A 6000-nucleotide genomic window follows, 5' to 3' on the forward strand; every position below is an offset into this window, starting at 1 on the left:
GCTAAAAATATATTAGTAAGGTAAGTAATTTTAAGGTTAATGATAAAAATATATTAATAATTGACTAATTAAATCTTACATGATGTTCGCCTTTTCCTAGTTTGCATAGCCATAAGATCCGCAAATTCACCAAGCTTGTTATCATATAAATCCAATTGGATATCCACATCTTTATGTCCTTTCCCATTCCCAAGCATCCTATCCATGCTAGCAAACCACTTTGCACTTTGCCATTATTTAAGAAATTATCCTTATACCGAAATTGTGGATTCAAGTAATAGCCTGCCGCATATAGTGATTGATGAAGTTGATTGTCCTATCTCCGATCTATCTTTCTCCAAATAGGCATAAATTTTGTCTCCAGTTTGTTAAGATTGTTTGCAATTTTCTCTTTTGTGGCATCTATCAACTCATATAAAATCCATAGGGGGTCTCTCCTCCGAGTCAACCTCTCTCAAGACACAAACAAGAGGAAGAACACTCTTATCGCAAAAGGAAACTCTTCCCCAAAGCTCACGATCATGTAGCACATGATGCTTGGCTAACTTTGCTTCACATGATTTTGGATATGTACTTTCTAACCATTCATTAGAGGAAAACAAAGCAACAAGATGTTCCTTTTGCTTTTGTAAGCTTTGAAATGTAAGGAAAGAGGTGGCAAACCTAATCACTGCCGGACGAAGAATTTCAAAATTGTTGGTGTACTTTCTCATCAAAGCTAGTATCCATTAATGCTCATCTAGATACTTTGAAATACACTTAGCACGTTTGAGTGTGTCATCAAACCATGCCATCTTAAAAATATCCTCTAGCATCAAATCAATACAATGAGCTGCACATAGAGTCCACCACACCTCTTTCCTTTCCATAAGTTTTGCCCCCACATTCTTATAGTTCGAAGTATTGTCGGATATAGCTTGAACTACATTCTCCTATCCAATTTCTTAAGTAACATCATCCAAGTAGTCATACAATAAATCTCCATTTTTAATGGAGGCTGATTCATCAACCAATTTCAAGGACCAAATACCTTGTGGGCTTTTGACAAGAAAGTTGATAGACACCTAATTTTGCCATCTGACCATCCATCTAACATAATAGTTCTCTTCCAAGCCTTTACATGTTCTTTCATCATTTTTTGTATATCCTCAACTTCTTGTATAAGCATCAAAGTCCTATCATGGCTTGTAGGAGCATTAAAATCGGTGCAAAATTATATACCGTTTTCATTGATTTAACATAATATTTGTTGTTTGTTGCATTGAATGGAATGACACTAATGTAGAACCATCCCGCAAGTGCTTGGTATGCTTGTTTTTTCCTATTTCTTGAAAGGTTTATTCAATGTGGTTTAACAAGCTTTTGATGAAACATACTTATCAATTGGTCCCCTTAACCTCGGTGGTAGAAAAGAACCAGTTTGTTCTGAAGGTGTGACACTCACATTCCCATTCCCACTCCTACTACTTACATATTGTGTCCTTCAGTCCATATTCACACTTTCACTTTCTTCTCCGCCACCACGAGACAACGTATGCCTAGCTTTCTTCTTTTCTTTAGATTCTTGAACATTAGCAAAGCATTGTGCCTTCACATTGGGTGAGACTTTTTTTACAACGAATCATTCCTCCTGAACTTACACAACCCAAGTGATGTTTGAATCTAGAAATTGAACCCATGCATTTGTAATTACAATAACCATATTAGAAGTGTTTGGTGATAGGATCCAAATCTTTTGTCCATTGCCAAGCAAAATCTTTCTTAGAAGAAGCCATATTCTTCAGTGCCTAAATAATAAATATTCAATGCATACAATTAATCAATTTTTGAATAAACAAAAACACTCAATGCATATTCTTCAATGCCTAAACAATATGTAGATCGTGAGTAACACCAACACTGTTCTATTTTTGAGTAGTACAAATAACTTTATGCTCTAACCTACATCAAAGAATCCAATACCACGATTGACAAAGGATAATAACCACAACTGGTCGCAATACCTAGTCTTTCACCACAAAGTAATCATTCAAGGTTTTGGCAATTGGTTTGTTTGACGCATGTGTTTTGTGGAAAGACGCGCAACAATAGAGCACACACAAACATTATATATCAAATAAAATAAAAAAATCAAAACCATAATTTTTGAAACCCTAACCTTAAAAATTGGGGATTTGTGGGCATCCTGAAGGCGGTGTCGTCGCTGGGTGCTGCGGTGGGGTGACGACAGTGCTACTTGAAAGGTGGTAGTGATTGTTGCTCAAAGCTGGCAGCGACTATGCTTTGTCGAAGACTCGAAGGTCACACAAGAGAGGAAATGAAGAAGGTAGAGAGAATATAACACATAGAAGGAAGATAGATGAGGGATAAGAGTTAATACCGTACCCAAATGGCATCGTTTTGGGCTTGGGAGGGTTTTTTAATTTTTTTATTCTTTCAAGACAAATAGAGACGCATGGACGCCCTGAGGCGCGCCTCCGCGGCCTCTGCGCACTCCAGCGACAAAAACAAAGGCAGAAACCCTAAACCCTAAACCCTAAACCCTAAACCCTAAACCCTAAAACAAAGGCAGAAACCCTCCCACGAGGCCGCCTAGGCACGCCCTAAAGCAAAATAACATTTCACATTGTCCAAGTTTTCCTTGAGCATCTCAGGTTCTTTAGAGAAGACAATTATATTGGCACCAAAATAAGAGGATGGCTTATGTGTGTTACCATACTGATACACAACCTTCTCACCCTTATCAGCATGCACAAGGTTGACATGGTTGATGATCTCATTCTTGTTGATTCTTCCTTCTTCCTAAGCACAAATGGAGATGAGTTCATCAAGTGTCCATTTCTCTTTTTGAGTGTTGTAACTTGTAAGACACCTTCAGTTGATCAAAGCTTGGTAGTAGGGAATTCAGTGCCATGTGCATGACAAGGCATCGTCCACAGGTACCTCCAAATCTTTGAGCTTTGCAGCGATTTCCACTAGCTTGAGTGTGTGCTCTCTTACACTTTTGTTCTCCTCAAACTTGGAAGTTGTAAGTGTAGTCATTAGGTTTCTCATTTCCGCTTTCTCGGACTCTTTGAACTTTTGCCCCAACTGCTTGTAGAAAAATCTTTGGCCTTGTCACAAGCTGCAACACCTCCTCTCATAGTCTCACTCATGGTCCTCTTCACGACCATCAATGACACCATGCTGGCTTTCTCCCATCTTTTAAATTTCATTCTTTGGTCAGTCATGGAATCATCAATCAGTGGTGTTGGTTCTTCCTCCCTTAATGCCAAGTCAAGATCCATCAGACCCAAGACTATCTCTATATCCTATTTTCACTTTTTAAAATTTCCTTCATTCAGTGGCTCAATGGAGGAAAAATTCACAACAGATGTGTTCACTGTCAAAGACATGTTCAAACAATTGTTAGTGGTAATTTAATGCATGTTTATATCACACCTTTCAGTAAGAGATATAAACTGCCATTTGAATGCATAGCCATCTTTACATGTTCTTAGCATGTCACTACTTCGAGTCTTTGGACAAGAATTTATACTAATCAACAAGATACCATACACTGATTCAAAACTCTCATCCACTGATACATCTTTTTCTTTGAAAAAGAAAGCAGACATTGCATGATTTTTGCATCACATGGTGCATGCGGTTTTGTTATAATCGTTTCTTATCCTTCCAGTAAGATACAAACAATGTTAAAAAAATATTAAATTAGCCTACTGCAGCAAGCGAGATTGAAAGCACAATAACTGAAATATATGAAACAATTCGTTGGATCCACGGCCAGTTAGTTTGGTTCTGATACCTATTGTTGGAGTAAATATGATATACTAACTGAGAACCCTAGAACACAAACATGTGTAATAGTTGTGAAACCCTAACCTGTCGAAGACATGTTGGTGATTCAAGAGAACTCTGCTACTCACTTAGAGACCTGAATATTCTAATGTGATAGTCCCAGACGAAGAACATGTTCTCTATGAGTAGGGAGTTCGCTTATATATAGAAGCAAGGTTGCCCAACTTCTGTCTATCATGGAAGTTGGTTATAGTGCCGTTGCCCTTCAACTCCAGTCATGGTGGAAGTTGTCTAACATGTTCTAAGTCGTTTTTTTTTTTTTTTTGCACGAGCCATAGATACCTCATATTGATGTTGCTCTTCGAGTTGTTCGTTATTTGAAGTCCGCTCCGGGTCAAGGCTTATTATTCCGTTCAGACAACCATATTAAGTTATTAACTGCATTTTGTGACTCTGATTGGGCAGATTGTCCTATTACTCGCCGGTCGACTACTAGGTATTGTGTATTCCTGGGAAATTCTTTGATTTCGTGGCAGACAAAGCGACAAAAAAATATTTCACTCTCTTCAATTGAAGGAAAATATAGGGCTATGGAAGGTGCTTGTTGTGAGGTAATTTGGCTTTGGTTTTTGTTGAAAGATTTGAACATTCCTTTAGTTAACTCAAGCGGTGTTGCATATAGCAGCTAATCCCGTTTTCCATGAGTAGACTCATCATATTGAGATGGATTGTTACCTTATACGAGATAAGATTGCAAATGGTACTATAATGACCAAGTATGTCGGTACGACATACCAATTGGGGGACCTGTTCACGAAGCCTCTCGAAAAGGAAAAGTTTTCGACTATGTTGCGCAAGTTGGGAGTTCTTGACATCCACTATCCAACTTGAGGGGGAGTGTTAGACAAATAGGAAAATAGTTAGAATTAAATTACGATTGTATTCCTAACTTGTAGGAGGAGTTCTTGCTATGCAAGGAATGTAATTGTTTGTATACTTATTCACATATCAATAAAATATACTTTCAGCCACATATTCTTTTTCTACACAGGGTGTCTATCAGAAGAATGGCAACTTGTTTTTTCGTACAACAATCGAGAAAGCATTGGCATCTGAACAAAGTAACAAGTTTTGCATCGAAACTGTGGTAATTCTCTGTTCGTTTAAACTTTAAGCAGCTGAAATTTCCTTCTTCAGTGCTTATATTGTGCAGAACAAATTGATTTGGGTAAGGCAAGACTAGGAAAGCTGAATTCTTCTTGATATGACTTGGCTTCGGAAAATAGGAAGTGCTATGTTGTTCTTTAGGGTATAACATATATTGGGGGTGGGGGGAATTAAACTGAGAACCGTGGGTGCATGGGTAAATGTTCTTAACTAACTGAGCAACAAACTCCGTGTAGGAAGTGTTATGTTTTGAAAAAAGAGAATTTGGGTAAAATCAGTAGTTATGGAATAATCATAAATTGTAACTCCTCAATATAATATAGAGAATCACAAGGAGCATCGTACAAGAAGATACTAATAGGAGGTTTTAGTGTCTCAAATGGATACAAGGGGAAGTCCTTGTAACTTGGATACATCACACATGGTGTATATGAAATTAGCTCTGCATCGAGTAAACATTGTTTTGTGATTTAAGTATATATTGTTGTCCAACTGGTTTATTGCAAAATTTGAAATAAAAAAAATTTCCATCTACTTTTAGGAGTTTTGGCTATGATGTTTTGATAATATTTCAAAATTTTGTTTTCTGTGAACATCTCAACATATATATTACTTGTTTAAATGAAAGCTATACCTAACATTTTTCTCTCTATGTTTGTTTCCCCCCAAATCTTAGTATTCCTCTCATAGGTTTAACCAAAATTCTAATAGGTAAGGAGCTATCTGGTTGCAACAAGTTAACTGAAACACTAATCGATTGCTTGGCTAGCTATGAGACCAATGCCAAAGACTTGAGCTTGCAAAGTTTGGGGTTAAGGAAACGGTTTTGCTCCAATCCATCCCTTTAAGGTGCATTCCTTCCGGTCCAGGATAAATCATCTGTGCAAATTTTTTGTTGTTTGTGTTTTTCTTTTATGCATCAAACTATAAGTTGCGAGTAAAGAGAAATGACTATGTCATGGTCTGACCCTATGAGGAACGAGTCAAGTAGTGTTAAGGAAATTTAGAGGCAGTTACAAGGATGAACTAAAGTGG

The sequence above is a fragment of the Malus domestica genome, chromosome 02 (assembly GCF_042453785.1).
Source record: "Malus domestica chromosome 02, GDT2T_hap1".
NCBI lineage: Eukaryota > Viridiplantae > Streptophyta > Magnoliopsida > Rosales > Rosaceae > Malus > Malus domestica.